The following is a 16193-nucleotide window of genomic DNA, read 5'->3' on the forward strand; positions in this document are numbered from 1 at the left end:
CCCGTGTATGTGTGTGTCCGTGCATCTGTCTGCCCAGGATGCAAGGCACGTGCAACCCTCCTTCCCCAAAGATCTGGATCACGTGGGGCTGTGAAGCCACCGCCGAGGACGCCGCCTGCTGGCTCGAGTGCCATTTGTAGAGCAGTTCTGCAAATTCTCTCGGTAGCATTTCATCCTCCGATGGCTTATGTTTGAAGGCGTCAGGAACAACCACTTTTGGGTCATTCCTTTGTACCTGTTTTAAGTGCCAGGCATCCCAGAATGATTCCCGAAGGGTGGGGCAGGGATACTGATAAAGCCACTGGGGGTCCTCCCCATTATTTAGGATGGTTGAGGGACCCCATTAAATACCGCTGAGCCAGGCTGCTGAGAAGTTATGTTTTCCACACTCTGCCAGCTCTTCTAAAACCTCGCACAGTTTCAGGTTGGTGCTAATGGGTCTTCACAGTGACTTGAAGAGAGAGAGAGGAGTTTCAAGGAAGTATTATCAAGGTGGAAATTAGTAGTATTGTGGGTTTTTAAAAACAACTTTTTATTTTGAAATAATTTAGAGTCACAGCAGTGGCGGAGAGTTGTTTACGGGGGTTCTGTGCACTCGTCATGCGGCCTCCCCTGAGGGTAACATCTTGGATCAGGAAATCGATATTGCTACAATCCAGAGGGTTTATTCAGACTTCACCGGTTAGATACGCACTCGTGTGTGTGCGTGTGTGTGTGTGTATTTCCATGCAATTTCATCACATGTGTGGCTCTGTGCACCCACGACCACACTCAAGGTATGGACGTGTTCCATTGTCAGAAGGACCCCGTGTGCTATCCCCTTATAGCTACACCCGCCCACCCCTAGCCCCTGGCAAACCCCTAACCGATTGCCATCTCTAGAATTCTTTCATTTCAACAGTGCTGTGTAAATGGAATCATACAACCTGCAACATTTCGAGAATGTGTGTCCATAGCTCCTCCTTCCTATTGTCGTCATATTCTGTGGCGAGGACGTCCTACAGTCTAAACCATTCACCCCACTGAAGGACATTTGCGTGGTTTGAGTCTGGGGTGGTTATAAATAAAGTTGCTGGGAAATCTCCATGTACAAATGTTCGTGTGACCACAAGTCTTCATTTATCTGGATAAATGCCCAAGGGTGCCGTTGCTGGGTCTGCGGTAAGTCCATTCTGCCCTGTGGTTATGGGACAAGATGGTGTAGAGTCCTTTTTCCGTGGTCTCTCCCTCTAAATCCAGCTGAATACCCTGGAAATCATTGGGCAATCTCGAAGGACTCAGAAAGGTGGGAGGAAGATGAACCGGCTAGAAACCTTGGGACTCGAATAACACCATCCCATGTGAGTCCCAGGGTTTTCCCTTTACCTCCCATGTGTCCTGCACGGGGCTCTGCAGAGGGCTGCAGCCCGAAGCTACCAAAAGGCATAGACAGAAACAAGACCAACCAACCAACCCAAGAATGGGAAAAGGAAGGCCGGGTGGAGACGGTACCCAGTGGTGGGGGCGCGTTAAATCTGTCAGCGGCAGCACCCCAGCAGAACTCGTGGGGGTTGACCTCTCCCACACCTTCTGCCCACCCTGGGAGTCCCAGCAAACCTGACATCTCATGACCCTCCACCCAAAAACAGAGGGTAACTTCGACCCGGTATGCCTCCAGTATCCTCCCTCCAGCAATACAAGGCGAACGAGGCCCACGGTCTTCCAACCCTTCACCCGTGGCAGAGAGCCGCTCGGACCCCACAGCTCCTGTTCCTCCATCCACCAGGAGGAAGCCAGAGGGGAGCCTCCCTCCCCTGGCGGCATCCACAGAAATAGAATGGAATGCCAGTGGCTTGTCTATGCCTACAAAAACCTTGGGATTTTAATAGAAGATGCTTTTAACATACAGCTCAATTAGGAGAGAACTGACATTTTACTCTGTAGAGTTTTCCAACCCATCAGCAAGGTCTTTCTGACTATTCAGCGCTCAAATTTCTTTCATTAGCATTTTGTCGTTTTCAGCATATACATGTCTTGTTAATTTTGCATCTAAGTACTTCATGTAATTTGGAGCAATTATAAGTGGTATTGCATTTAAATTTCAGTTCCCATTGTTCATTTTAGGTATATGGATATGCGATGGATTGACTTTTGTGTATCGATCTCGCATCTGGCGACCTTATTGAACTCACTAGTTCTAGGAGCTTTTTGGGTGGCTTCTTTGGGATTTTCTCTGGAAGAAATCATGTCCTCTTCCAATACAGACATTTCCACTTCTTCCGTTTGTATGCCTTTTTTCTTTTTCTTTCTTTCTTCCTTCCTTCCTTCCTTTCTTTCTTTTCTTTCTTTCTTTCTTTCTTTCTTTCTTTCTTTCTTTCCTTTCTTTCTTTTTCTTTTCCTTCCTTCCTTCCTTCCTTCCTTCCTTCCTTCCTTCCTTCCTTCCTTCCTTTTCTTTTTTTCTTATTGTACTCTCTAGAACTTCCATTATAAAGGTGCATAAAAGTGGTGAAAATGGACATTCTTGCCTTCTTCCTGGTCTTAGAGACAAAATAGTCAGTCTTTCACCATTAAGTCTGTTGTGACTGTAGCTTTTTTGTAGATGCTTTCTGTGAGATTGAGAAAGTTACCCTCTGTTCCTAGTTTGCTGAGCAAAATTTTTTCATGAACAGAGACTTTTTCTGTTTCCTTTAAAAGGAATTTTTTTTCTTTTTTAGCCTGTTGATATCGTGGATTATACTGATGGATTTTTTAATACTGAACTAGTCTCGCATACCTGAGTAAATCCCACTGGGTCACGTTATGTAATTCTCTCATACATTATTGGATTCGATTTGCTGACCAATTGGAAAAAATCGTGTGCTGAATTCACCAAAGAGGTCTGCAGTTTTCTATGTTCGTACCATTGTTGTCTGGCTTTGGTACCAGTATCATTTCATGAGGCCAGCGTTTTTTGTTTTCGGTTTTTAAATTTAACATTTATTTTTTATTTTTTTATTATTATTTTTTTTTAAGGTTTTATTTATTTATGTGACAGAGAGACAGCCAGCGAGAGAGGGAACACAAGCAGGGGGAGTGGGAGAGGAAGAAGCAGGCTCATAGCAGAGGAGCCCGATGTGGGACTCGATCCCGGTACGCCGGGATCACGCCCTGAGCCGAAGGCAGACGCTTTAACGACTGTGCTACCCAGGCGCCCCTAAATTTAACATTTATTTTTTAAAAGTTAACATGTGCATAATAGGAAACTGAAAAACACAAGAAGCAAAGAACAAAGCCTCTGCTGGGCTGTGTTCCTTTATCTGTTTTGTGGATGGGATTGGGTAAAGCCGGTGTTAATTTTTTTCTTTAAATGTTGGTTAAAATTCTCCAGTGAAACCATCTGGGCCTGGCGACTTCTTCAGGAGCTTTCAAATGACAAATGCAATTTCTTACATAGTGCAGGACTGTTGCCTATTTCATCTTGATCGAGTTTGGTAGCTTTTGGGTTTTGAAGAATTGGTCGGTTTCTTCTAAAGTATGGAATCCATGAGTATAAAGTCAGAGCACTCCTTTATTATGCCTTTCATGGCCATGGGATCTGTAGTGTTATATTCTGGGTATTGGTGATTTGGGGTTTTTTCTCTCTTTTTGTCAGTCTTGCTAGAATCTTGTCAATTTTATTGATCTTTTCATAGAAACTGTTGTTTCATTGATTTTCTCGATTCTTTCTGTTTTCAATTTCACGGAGTCCTGCTCTTATCTTCATTTGGTCCTTCCTTCTGCTCACTTTGGATTCACTCTGCTCTTCCTTATCTAGTTTCATAGGTAGGAACTGAGATTACCGATTGAGATCTTACCCTTTTCCCCGCACAAGCGTGTTCGTATTTAAATTCCTCTCCAGCGTGACTTGGGCTGCATCTCACACATGTGGGTATGTGTCATTCTCATTTTCATTCCATTCAATGTATTTTAAAAATGTCCTCTGAGACTTCCTCTTTGACTCATGGGTTCCATAGAAGTGTGCTGTGTGACATTTGTCTGTTTGAAGGGTTTCCTGCTGTCTTTCTGTTACTGATTTTTGGTTTGATTTCATTACGGTGAAAGAACATACTCTTCATGATCTGAATTCTTTTCCACTTGTTAGGTTTGCTTTATGAACCAGGATATGGTCTCTCTTGGCGAATGTTCCATTATGAGCCAGGGAAGGATGTGTGTTCTGTTGTTGATGAGGAAGTAGTCTGTAAATGTCAGTTCAATCCAGTTGATTATGGTGCTGTTTGGTTTAACTCTATCCTTACTGATTCCTGGCTGCGAGATTGGGCTTCTAGGTATGTCAATTACTGATAGAGGGTGTCAAGTCCTGATAAGTTACGTGCTGAAGTCTCTGCCTATAATTATGGATTTTTCTGCTTCTCCTTCCAGCTCTATCAGTTTCAGCCTCGTGTGATTTGAGGCTCCGTTGTTTGGCGCACATGTGTTTAGGATCATTATATCTTCTTGCTGGAGTGGTCCTTTTACGGTTACATAATGTCTCTCGTTGTCTCCAGTAATTTTCTTTGCTGTAAAGTCTTCTTACTAATATGAATACAACCCCTTCTGCTTTTATTAAATTCAAGTTTGCATGACACAATTTTATCCACTCTTTTACCTGCAGCCCACTGACGTCATTATGTTTGAAGTAAGTTTCTTGCAGACAACATATAATTTTCAATCCAGTCTGCCAGCTTCTCTCTTTAAATTAGTCTGTTTACACCATTGGCATTTTAAAATAATTATTGATCAGTTAGGGCCAGAGACTGCTATTTTATTATTATCCTCAGTTTACTCCCTCTGTTTCTCTTGCCTTCCTGTAGTTTCTGAGCCCTTTTTGTAATTCCATTGTGATCTGTTTATAATGTTTTAGAGTACATTGTTTTACGTCTTTTTTCTCAGTGACAACTTATTCCGTATATGCTTATACGTAACTGGTCACCAGGAGCTGCTACCAATGCTTTAACACTTAGAGGGACGTATTAAAACCCTCCTGATTATTTAAGGTCCTTTACCCTTCCCACTTTGATTTTTTTTTTTTTAAACAGCCAGGGAGAGAGGGAACACAAGCAGGGGGAGTGGGAGAGGAAGAAGCAGGCTCCCAGCGGAGGAGCCTGATGTGGGGCTCGATCCCAGAACGCTGGGATCACGCCCTGAGCCAAATGCAGACGCTTAACGACTGCGCCACCCAGGCGCCCCCCCACTTTGATTTTTTTTTAAAAGATTTATTTATTTATTTGAGAGAGAGAGAGACAGAGCACAAGCAGAGGGAGCGGCAGGCACAGAGAGAAGCAGGCTCCTCGCTGAGCAAGGAGCCCAAGGCCAGACTCGATCCCAGGACCCTGGGATCATGACCCGAGCCAAAGGCACATGCCCAACCGACTGAGCCACCCAGGCGTCCCTACCCTTCCCACTTTTAAAATGCAATTGTCCAGGGGCGCCTGGGTGGCTCAGTTAGTTAAGTGAGTGACTCTGGATTTCGGCTGAGTTCATGATCTCAAGGTCATGAGATGGAGCCCCAGGTCAGGCTCTGCACCCGGTGGGGAGTCTGCTGGAGATTCTCTCTCTCTGCCCACCCCCACTCTCTTTCTCTCTTTCTCTCTCTCTAAAATAAATGAATCTTTTAAAAAAGTGCGATTGTCTGAAGTGCTTCCTTTCACACCCCGAGCCCCATATCACAGGACGTGATTTTGTTTGCTTTGGCCATCACATGCAGTTTTAAAAGCTCAGGAAGTGAAGAACAGTCTATGATACGCACACCTGATGTTGCCCGTTCCACTATTCTTTTTTCCTTTCTCAAGTTCCAAGAGTTCTGATACCGGTTTCTTTCTGCCTGTGTAGTTATATTTGAAGTTGAGTTTCTTGTAGACAGCGTGTAATTGGACATGTTCTTAAATTCAGTCTGCCAATTTTTGTGTTTCCACTGTGTATTTACACCATCTGCATTTAATGTGATTAATGATATGTTAGGGTTTAAGTCTGTCTATCATTTTATTTTTGTTTGTTCTTTCTGGGGTGTTGTTTTGTTTGGGCTTTCTGTAAGTTATTCGAACAATTTTTAAAATTCGGTTTATCTCTGGTGTTTTTAAGTGTATCTCCTTGTATAGATTTTTTAGTGGTTGTTTTCGGTATACACGTAATTTACCGCGATCTATGGGTGTCATCGCTTTACCAGTTCGAGTGAAGAGTTACTTCATAGGATCCCATAAGATACGAAGTAGAGTGCTTATCACAGGAATGGCAGTAATAAAAGAATAGCGGTAGCCCACCCTTATTGAGTGCTTATTATACACCAGACACTGTTCTAGGCACTTCCTAAGTATTCACTCGTTTCATCATTAAAATAACCCATTAAGGAAGGTGCCATTATTGTGCCCAATGTATAGATCAGGGTCATGAGGCGTGGTGGGGAGAATCACAGGACTAGTCACATAGGGACTAGAAACCGAGAGGGGCCCTTACCAGCCCCCGGCCTGGAGCGGACCCCAGGGAGAGCTGTAACTGTAGGACAGGGCTGCCCGTGAGGAGCTGAGGCCACAGGAAGAGGATCATGCCGACTGTCGAATCATGACCCAGCAAAGGAGGGGAGTCTGCTGACCCCTCTCTCCTCCTGTCTAATCTGCTCCGCCTCGTCCAACGCGCTAAATACAGCCAGGAAGCCACAGGGCAGGGAAGCCCAGATTGACCTGACGAGAGAGGTGGGGCTCTCCTAAAGCCCAGAGCACACGGAGAAAGCGCAGCAGAGAAGGGAGCAGCAGAGATGTCTGCTCCCCCAGGTTGGGCCTCTTCCTTCTCTTTCTCTGGGGCCAATTTGTCTGTTGAATTGGTTGGATGGCTCAGAGACAGGCTGGTTATCTGACTTGGGTCTTAGGCTGCCACCAGCACATCGTTCTGGGCCCAGGGGAGAAATTCTGTCTGCAGAAGTGGTCTCAAAAGGCTTTTCTGCCAGTCTATCGCCCGAGCAAATTGCAAATATTTTTCTTTTGACTTCGACAAAGTTACGTTTTGGCTCCTGCTAGAGCTTCAACTGTTCAAAGAAACTCTCATTATTCATGCCAGACGATATTATACAAATCGTTATCTGAGTGCTGGCGTCAGGCCTGCCTTTGTGTAAATATCCACATGATTCTTTTCCTTTAGACCCGTGACTATAAAGGCAAGGAGAAAAAGAAATAACACAACAAAATGCTACTCCTGCAACCTGAAAGAAGAGATCACCCCTCCAGCTCCTGCTCTGCCTGCTGTCCAGGACTGCTTTGTCTCTGCTGAAGGGCGGCTCACTTGGTTAAACAGCCGACTTTTGATCTCAGCTCAGGTCTTGATCTCAGGATCGTGAATTCGAGGCTCATGTTGGGCTCCATGCTGGGCATGGAAAAGAAGTTCTGTGTTTCTGTCACATCACCACCTGAAAGGCAGGTTTCAGAGAGACTCTTTGCCTGTGCAAAGGTCCTGAGGCAGAAAGAGGAGCGGAGGTGTGGCTGGAGCTCAGTGAGGCTGGGGAAGGGAGGTAGAGCATGAGACTGGAGGGAAGGGCAGGAGCCAGATCCTGGAGGCTCTCTGAGCATGGCAAGAAGTGCTGGCCATCGATGAGCTAAGGGTTTGGCCTTTAGACTCTGTCCACTGTCAAGGACAGCAGAGTTCGGAATATTGTTGCTAGCAGAAAATTTTAAGTTCTTTTAGGTAAGATTTTGCAATCAACTCTAAAATTGTGGTGATGACACAACAACAAATCTGTAGCCTTTTTGAATTCATTATTATAAACATGAATCAGTCTTTTAGCTGCCAAGAATAGATGAATAGTGTGAAACCAAGGTACTCATGTGGCAATATGTATTAATGATCACGCATATAGATACTTTTCAGGTAGTTTTCAAAAAGAATTTGCAGTCAGGAAGCAGTCAGACCCCGGGCTTATGTTGACAATTTGACACATAGTAACACGGTCCTGTTTAGAAGGGGTCACATGGAGCCACAGTGGGGGGGTTCCTTCCAGACCATGGATACCATGGTAGGAGTTTTGTGTCCAGGCAGAACTTTGCACCACGGACTTGAGCTTAGAGAGGGTGGCAAGGCCATGATGTGGGGGCCCATGGGCTGTGCTGAGGTTCTGGGCTTTATTCCGAGAGAGAGACATGGGTTAGGGGGTTTTAAACAGAAGAGGGACACAGTCCATCTCAGATCCCAGCGAGATCCCTCTGTGCTCATGTGAAGAAAGAACGGACGAGGGTGAGGGTGGAAGCGGAAAGATGGTGGAGGAAGCCAGTGTAGTAGTCAGGTGAGAGGTGATGGGGGCTGGCCAGAGCCCGGGCTACGGCGAGAAGGTGCCGGACCCAGCGTGGGTTTGGGAGACTGGGGTCCAGAGAAGGAGCGGGGACAACCCTTAGAATATTTACTTGAACCAGGTAGGTTGGTGACCGAACACCAGAACTTTTCTCTTGGGATCAATAAATGTTGGTTGTATGATCTGTGTTTGAAAGAAGCTAAATATCAGGCTTGGATTGTGATGTAACATCAGTGACTCGACGGAAACCAGCAGAATGTGCCAGTATAAGAAAGGGAGCAGCGGCTGTGATGGGGACACGGAGAAGAACAGAGCAAGGAAAATCACGGAAGATTGAAAAGGTATCTGTGTGTGTGTGTGTGTATTTATACACGGCAGGTACATATGCCTATTAATTTATATGTGTGTATTTTATGGATATATTAGAAGTGGCAGAGCCAAGATTTGAACACATGTCTTCACCACTGTGCTATTCAACGAGTCTGGTAGAGGATACTGAATTGTTCCAATTTGAAAGGTTATTTTTCACTGTTATAAATAGGGTTGCTGGCAACGTCTGTGCACACAGCTCTTCGCACCCCAAGGGTTTCTGAAGATGAATTCGGGGAGAGGTGGTGTCTGAAAGCCCCTCCCATCTGTGGCATCTGTCAGCCCCCGCCCTACAGCCCACCCTCTTAGATCAGTGCCTGAAAGCCTTTCCTGTGACAAAGGGCCAAGACTTCTTCTCCAGCAGCTGAACCGGGCTTTGGAGGTGGCCAAGTTCCTTCTGCGACATGGGGAATGGGAAAGAGGAGGGGACCTTGGAGCCTGGCAACAGACCCAAGTCAATGATGTGCTTCCCCAAAAAGTTCGACGCATTTTCTCACAGCCAGGTACAGCCAGCCTGCAGAGGTGGGGGTCGGGGACAAATGTGCCATCTGCTGTCTGCTGCTCAGCTGTGTGGCAGCTCCGATGGGTCTCTGGGCCAGAGGCTTCTTGACTGAGATCATCCCAGGCTTCCTTCCAGTCCCAGGGTGGGTGAACAGCTGTGCCCCTTTACTCGGGGCTGGTTGGGATGGCTGCCATGGGACACAGCAGGAAAAGGGGCTCATCCTGTCTCCTGACCTTGAGGGAGGGGTGGACGTGGTGCCCTGGAGAGGCGGACTCTTCCTTTCTCCGCAGAGACAGCAGCACAGGGAGGTCCAGACCGTGTTTGCATTGTGTGCTTTGGAAGGGAGGCTGTGGCAAGAGTGGGCTTTTCTAGGGACACTTGTGGACAGGTGGTACTGGCTTCGTTCAATCCAGACAAATCTTTGGTAAGTGTCTTTAGGGGCCAGCGCTTGGCCAGGCCCGGGGACACTCCAATGAGAATTCACGGCCCTTGCCTTGCAGAGCCCTCCATGAAGCTCCGAGTTCCCCGCGAACAGCCCGGCGCATACAACCGTGCTGATTTCTACAATAACCCCCACTGTCATCTCTACCATTAAGACTTGTCTGAATTGGACTTTTTATTTTTATGCTTAATTTTGTTTTAAGATAAAATTTATGTCCTGTGAGCAGGACAGCAATATTCACAGACATAAGTAGAGGTGGTTGTAAAACCAAGCACAGTGAAAACATTAATCTTCAGCAAGTTGCTGCCTCCCGGGTCGGCCGGTGAGTCTTAATTCAATGGGAGTGAGAAGGAGAGAGGTGTTTAAGATAAAGTCGCGCCTCTCCCAGATTTTCTGCTTGACCGGCTCAGCAGGATGGAGACTGGGAAAGGGAAAACACTTCTCCAGGGTGAGTCATGGGCTTCTAATGTTGGGGCCATGTGTCCATGGGTCCACAAAGCAGTGGCTTTCTTGCCTGGGGCTAAGTAGACAGACCCCAAACCCTAGAATGTCGGGCATTGCTTCTCCGTGACTTACTTTCCTGAGTGTCCACTCCAGGTAGACATTAGGTGTCTTTCAGAGATGCTGATTTCAAGGGTGCCCCCAAACTAACTTAAAGGCAAAAAAAAAAAAAATTGTTTGCCTTTGAGGATTTTCTTAAATGTCGTCACACTGAAGGGCCACGTACTAACTTGGGGACCCAGGCCTGGCCAATCGTTGCTCTCTCATTTGCGCCCAAGGGGCAAGGGAGGACAGGTGAGACACCAGGGTGGACTGGCCACGGAGGCAGGTCATGCAGGACCCAGAGGCCACGAAAAGGCGTTTGGATTTGATTCTAAGGCCAGAAAGCCGCTAACGCATTCCAAGATGAGTAACATCTGCTTTGTGTTTTTGAAGGCTCACTCTGGCTGCGCTGTAAAGGGACCTGGGGACCAGATCAGAATGAGGGAGAGCCATGGTCCACGCGGAAGAAGATGGTGGCGAGGGCAGGACAGGGGTGCCGTGGAGATCAGGGGTGGAGACAGGTCAGGTCTGGTCGAGGGTCCGCAGGGCTTGTTGATGGATTATGAGTGGTGGCAGGGGAGTGGGGGAGAAGCCTAGCTTTTGGCTGAGCAGTCAGGCAGATGGCGGTGTGGTTAGAGATGGGGACACCGGGGGAGGAGAAACAGATGGGGGGGGTGGGAGGGAGGGTGGACCTTAAGCTGTTCTGCAGACATATTCCACCAGCGGTTTCTGGTCCACTGGCTCTTCTGTGGCTGACACCCCAAACTTGGAAACACGCCTTATAGGCTACACCTCATTAAATAAAATCCTGCTGCTGAGGACAGAGCCTCGTTAAGTCACAAGTGAAACAGTCAGGAAAGGACAACTTGTGGGCGGAGCTTCCCAGCAAGAAAGCAGAAATGACCAATGGCTGCCGAGTGCATCCTGAGCCCACCACCTGCCCTCTCCCAGGCCCTCTGCCACCTCCCCTCCATTCAGAATGATCCCATCCCAATTTTCTCCCAGAAGCTTCTGCCACCAGAACCAGCAGAAAGCAGAGGGAACACATTACTGCATAATTTTTCTGATTTTTCCATCCAAGGTTCATTCATGGAATTCCAGCACGGCCTCTTCCACATCTGCTTCATTGATACCGGGTTTAGGAACCCATTTCGAGTCTTGGCTTCTTGGAGCTAAAACCAGCAACGGCAATTGATTTTATTTTGTAAAATCACATAGTCAGGAGCGGCTCCCCCTCTGCCCCATCATGAGGCGAAGCGGGCTGAGCAGCGGGTCCCCGGCATCCAGTGTAATTTTTCCGGGTCAAGTTAGACGCACGGTGCTCATTGCCAGCTGACAGCAGTGAGCCCATTCTGGCACAAGGAGGGGAATCAAATGTCATTGTTCTAGAAACAATGGAGTCCCTCTGCCCAGATGTGGTCTCCATTTCTGCTGCTCATCCCCAGGCCTTCCTCTTACTGCTAAGCACAGAGCTATTTCGGGCCATCGGACGGACGGATGGGGCCCAGCCTCCCGTGGCTGTTAAATAGTCTGCCGGGGGCAGGAGGCTCACAAGCTGATCCGGTGACATTGTGGACACTCCAGGGACAATCCAGGACCCAATGAAGGCCAGACACGGGTTACCACGGGAATTCCAGCCTGGTGGGCCCACACCAGTGTTTGGAGGATCCGGGTGTTTTCCCACCTGTGGCCCGAGCTGCTGGCCTTCCCCCCTGCCTGTGGACCCTGCCCCCATTCTGAAACTGCCCCATCCCAGTCCCAGACCTACAGCTTCTCTTCCCCCCACAAACACCCATGGGTCTCATTTGGAACATTCCCTGGGCCACACGAGAGTGCCATATTCACAGGGTCTTAAACTGGGGCTGGAGTTGTGAACTTAGGGTCTTTAGGGATGGGCTGGGGTCAAGTGAATTAGAGACCTGAGCAGAGTGGGGCCTGGGGGAGGGGGGACTACTGAGGGTGTGCCCCATCTAGGGCAGCGCCCCTAAATGTCCCCATGCAGAAATGGGGACAGAAGAGACAGGTCTTCCCAAGATTTTGAGCACAGCCAGAAGTTTGCTCTGATGCAAAATTCTTCAACTAAAAAAAAGTTAATAGCGAATTTACTGGGGGGTGTGTGTAGCTCAGTACCTTGGGGGAAGGACCCAAAACAAACTGGCTTGCAGAAAACGTTTCCCCTGTGACTGCTGGATTATGCTCTTATGAGCCGCAACATTAAAGACGCTAAAACGAGACCATGGATTAAGTGCTTACTGTATGCCTGGCATGGACATAGAGGCTTTACCTGTATTTTCTCTGAATCAAGAGAGCAACCTCCAAAGCGGTGATCGTGTGATTCTTCCCATATTGCAGATGGAGAAACTGAGGCGCTGGATCCTTTGCCCAAGGTCACATAGAGAGTAGCAAGGTCAGGACCCAGGGCCAGAACTTCTACCTTGAGAGCCCGTGCTCCGACCTCCTCACCATCCTGAGTTTGGGGACTTAGAATGTTCTGGAATTATCCTAGAATTTTACAGTTCAAAGAAATCCTGTAACTACAAAGACATGCCATATGTGTCTGTAGATGAGGAAAAGTAAGGGATTTACTGAAGACCGAAAATTGCCTGGTGGCAGAGCAGTCCAAAGCCGAGGGTGGGCCTGGTGGTTTGGTCTAAGCATGTTTCTCTCCCGCTCTCTGATGAAGATACCTAGACGCAGAGATGATAAACCATCATTAGAAACAACACAAAGCGAACACATCAAAACACCACCTCCTTAGTTATCCACCCGAGGAATGGCCCCTGGGCCTCCTCCGAGGGGAGGCGCTGCGGGAATGTGGCCTGAGAGGGGCGCTGTGTGTCATCCGCTCCCAGCTGCTGTGTGTGTCTCCGGGACCCAAGCCTGTGCGCTGGAAAACTGAGCCTTCATCTTTGAATCTTTAAAGTACCAGACACCATGTAGGTCCCAGTCCACACTGTCTGCTCTGAGCCTGGGTATATGGAGTCAACTGAGCGTACGCCAGGTGCACGGCCCATCACACCGGGAGAGCATGGTATGTGGGCCAGCATTATTTTTTTTTTTAAGATTTATTTCTGTGAGAGAGAGAGTGCAGACATGTGTGCAAGCGGGGCTAGGGGAGCAGGGGCAGGGAAAGAGGGAGGGAGAATCCCAAGCAGACTCCCCGCTGAGCACGGAAACCAGCGCGGGGCTGATCCATGTCGTGACCACGACCTGAGCCGAAATCAGGATCAGAGGCTCAGCTGACTGAGCCACCCAGGCCGCCCCCATGCTGGCAAGCATTATTTATTATTTGTTTTTTTTTTTAAGTTTTAAAGAGCATTTATAACTGGCATATTAAATCTATGATTTCATAGACAATATTGCTTGGCTTGAGGCTAAAAGTTGGAAGAGTGAGTCCATTTAGACTCCATTAAATGGTAGCCAGGGGGTGCACGGTGGTGGCCCGAGCAACACTCATGAGGGACTGTGTGATTGGGCGCCGCTTGGGACACGCTGAGTGTCTGGCAGGTGGGGGCGGTTTGGGTGCCGAAGTCTAAGTCCCATCACGGTGGTGGGACGGGACCCTCCCCAGCCCATCAGAGTGACAGGGAAAGGTGTCAGGATGACCTCAGCCCCAGCCCGGCACGGTGGGAACGTTTGGTCATGGAAAGAAATCGGGTCTGTTTTTCTCCACGTGTTCCTAGGCTAACACTGGAGAAAACAAATTTTAGTTGGCTGGCCTGGCTTCACTTCAAATATTTAACACTGGCTTCTTTTGCCCTTCATGGCACGTCTTTCAGGTTCTTACCGCTCACCCGAGCTGTCTGTCTGCATCAGGGCTGGGCTGCGGGAGGAGATTCAATCATCTATTTTTGTGTTAATGATGTTGATATACAAAGCTTGGTAGTTACAGCATTTTTAATAAATCGGGTTAGTGTCCCAAGGGGAGGCTTACCATGTGCTATTTATGCACAAATGCCTCTATCATTTCAGAGTCTGGTGAAGACTCTGTAGTTCAGGGGCAGATTAGCAGAGCTCTTCACAGCTGGCCTATTTGTGCAGGAATGCGCGCACCGAGCAAGCAGCCACACAGAGCGGGAGCTGGCGGGCAAGGACACCCAACCGCTAACTGCCTCCCGAATTAGTAGGATGGAAAAGTAGGCGCTTGAAGACCCTGGTTTTGAGTAGATTAAAAATAAGAAACGGTGCCGCAGGCTGTTTGCTTTTTGCCAACACAGCGTTCGGGGCTGCTGACAGCAGGTGAATTATTCACCAGGTAGAGGCCTCCTGCTTTCCAGAAGGGTCTGACAGGCCGGGTGGGAGGCCAGCTTTTGTCCTTTTTACCACTAAGGTGCAGGAGAGCAGATCCAGCCTCCATGATGACCCAGCGAAGCTGCTAGCAAGCAGTGATTGCTCCTGGTATCTGAGAACCCCATCCGCTGGCCCATCGGGGCCCTGCAAAGCTCTCCCTCCAAAAGCAGCCTCTGATCATCCAATACGAGGGACCTGATTGAGGCTCTAAGGCTTGTCTTCTATCCTTCCTGACTTATGTTGTCTGGACTTCGCCCTCCAAGCCCCAAATGCCCTTACGGACAATAAAAACACAAACACGAGACCAAGACCATTTCTGATAACGAGAGGAGACACGGAGAACAGAGTAACAGGCTGCTGGGGACAGAAAGGGAATGGGGAGGTGGTTCACTTTAGATCAGAGGCTCAGAGAAGGCTTTTCCAAGGAGGCGACTTTGGGAAGGGACCTCTATGAACTTAGGGAGTCCCTTATAGTGATATCTGAGGGAGATCCTTCAGGCAGAGGGAGCAGCAAGGAGTAAGGGCCCTGAGGCTCGATGAGCTTGGTGTGTTTGGAAATGAAAAAGGCCCCACGTGGCCCAAATGAAGTGGCCGGGGCTGGATTCTGCAGGAACTTGTAGACCAGTGCGGGGGCCTGATCCTGACTCAACGCCATGAGGGAGGTATTAAGGAGCTTTTAATGAGTAGGTGACACGGGCTGATGTCCACATTAGAAATCTGCTCCCTCTTGTACCTGGAAGATGGAAGGGATGACAGGGGGTGGGGGAGGTGAATGGATCAAAGGGGTGACAGGGGAGAAGGGAGATGGAGGGAGATGGAGGGAGTGGAGAGGGTGACAGGGCAGGACAGATGGAGGGAGGTAAAGGGGGTCACAGGGGAGGGGCGAGTGGAGGGGTGGAGGGGGTCATAGGGGAAAGGGATGGAGGAAGGGATCAGAGGGGAGGTGGAGGGGGTCACAAGGGAGGGAGGAGGGGGAGGAGAATGAAGGGGGGGGTCCCAGGGGAGGTAGAGGGGTGGAAGGGGTCCACAGGGTAGAGGGAGGGGGATGGGGGGGTCACAGGGGAAAGTGGGGAGGCAGTCCTGACATAGTAAGGTGTACTTCTTCCTAATACCACTCAATAGCTCTCTTTACTGAGCCCCAACTATGGGGAGGCATTCTTCTAAGTCCCCATAACAAATCACCTTATTTGATCCTCAAATAACCCTCTGAGACAGGTACTATTATTATTTCCATTTTATACAAGAGGGGACAGACATGGAGTAATTTACCTAAGGTCTCTTGGTGAGCAAGTGTCCCTGTGAGGATTTAAACCAAGGTCATCTTGCTGTCCTCTCCTCCAAGGAGCCACAGCCAGCTGAAATCCAAGTACTGAGGATCCCTATAATTCAACATTCAGGACCCTGGCGTGGCTTTCCCAGTCCTGGGTGCAGGAAAAGAGGCAGGACGTGGTTGCTAAGCAACCCACTTGTTCAATGGGTCATAGGGGCAGAAGGCGGGCAAAGTAACAGGCGGCCCCAGTTATCACATGATCAAGATCCGACCAATCAGAGCATCCCCTTCCCCCAACTACAGTGATTGGCTCAGAGTTGCACACGCGACCCAGGTTGGTCCAGATGAGGTCAGTCCCAGAACTTTGGCATCCGCATTGGGAGAGGTGGCCTCCTTGGCTGGAGGGGCCGAGATGGGAATCCATCCCTGACACTAAAGTGTCAGGCTGATAGTGAAACTGACACAGAGGCAAGGCGAGCCGGGAGTCGGGGAAAGAATTCTGAGAAAATTC

The sequence above is a fragment of the Ursus americanus genome, chromosome 22, assembly GCF_024610735.1.
Source record: "Ursus americanus isolate L20-20 chromosome 22, mUrsAme1.1.p, whole genome shotgun sequence".
NCBI lineage: Eukaryota > Metazoa > Chordata > Mammalia > Carnivora > Ursidae > Ursus > Ursus americanus.